Source organism: Dipodomys spectabilis, unplaced genomic scaffold, assembly GCF_019054845.1.
Source record: "Dipodomys spectabilis isolate Male_0828 unplaced genomic scaffold, ASM1905484v1 ptg000193l, whole genome shotgun sequence".
Classification (NCBI taxonomy): domain Eukaryota; kingdom Metazoa; phylum Chordata; class Mammalia; order Rodentia; family Heteromyidae; genus Dipodomys; species Dipodomys spectabilis.
The window spans coordinates 2,366,329-2,367,564 of record NW_024870870.1 but is presented as its reverse complement, the minus strand read 5'-3'; the positions used below and the strand labels follow the sequence as shown (position 1 = coordinate 2,367,564).

Here is a 1,236-nt window from a genome sequence, read left to right as displayed (position 1 = left end):
TTGCCTAACATCAACTTATATGATGTTTTCTGCTTGTAGCAGACACATACTAGTTATTGCAATTAAGGAAACCATGGGACTTATCTTTCTTTGGGCCTGGCTTACTTCACTTCTTTGGGCCTGGCTTAATTCACTTAATATAATTTTTTCCATGTCTTTCCATTTCCTAACAAACTGGGTGATGTCATTCTTTCTGATGGAGGCATAGAATTCCAGTACACACACACACACACACACACACACACACACATTTTCTTGATCCATTCGTTTACTGTGGGGCCTCGGGTTTTGTTCTGTATCTTAGCTTTGGTAAATAATGCTGCAATGAACATAGTTTTGCTGGTAGTTTTAGTATGGTCTTGTTTGTGATCATTTGGGTGAATGCCCAAAATGGGATTGCTGGGACTTAGGGGCGCTCTATTGTAGTCTTTTGAGGAACCGCCATACTACTTTCCAAAGTCTTTGAACAAGTTTAAACTCCCAACAACAATGCATTAAGGTTCCCTTCTGTCCACATCCCCTCCAGCATCTTCTTTTAAAAATCTAGAATGCTTCACGAAGTTGAGTGTCATCCTCATTCAGGGGCTATTCTTCTCTTTATTGTTCCAATGTTAGTGTATGTGCTACTGAATTGAGCACAGAACATTTTTTATACATAAAGTGTAATTGATTTTCTTAAACTAGACAATTCCAAAAAAATTAAATTCAAAAGAATTGTCGTGAAGCCGGGCGCTGGTGGCTCACGCCTGTAATCCTAGCTACTCAGGAGGCTGAGATCTGAGGATCGCGGTTCAAAGCCAGCCCGGGCAGGAGAGACCGTGAGACTCCTATCTCCAATAAACCACCAGAAAACCGGAAGTGGCGCTGTAGCTCAAGTGGTAGAGCGCTCGCCTTGAGCTGAAGAGCTGAGGGACAGCACCCAGGCCCAGAGTTCAAGCCCCACAAACGACAAAAAAAAAAAAAAAAAAGAATTGTCGTGAAATTTTAGAACCATGTATTTCTTACATAAGAACACATTTAAGAATAAAGTCAAGTTTGACATGTCAAAAACAAAATAATACTAGATATTTGTTGTTCAACAGATGTGTAGGAGGAGGAATTCAATTATTCTGTACAAGGAACCTGCCCTAATGAACACTATAGAAAGTGTTAAGGTTTGTTAAACGTTTTAATGTTTTAAATATGTTTAATTTTGGGAATTTGCTCATATATGCCAAAATTAAGACTATTTAGCAG

At 39.2% G+C, this 1,236-nt stretch overlaps 1 non-coding gene across 1 annotated transcript; it reads right to left on the bottom strand.

Moving 5' to 3' along the window:
* Positions 1-537: 537 nt before the first annotated feature.
* Positions 538-639, bottom strand: LOC122121695. The gene has a single exon (XR_006150018.1). It is a non-coding gene; the product is annotated as a U6 spliceosomal RNA (small nuclear RNA).
* Positions 640-1,236: the final 597 nt, after the last annotated feature.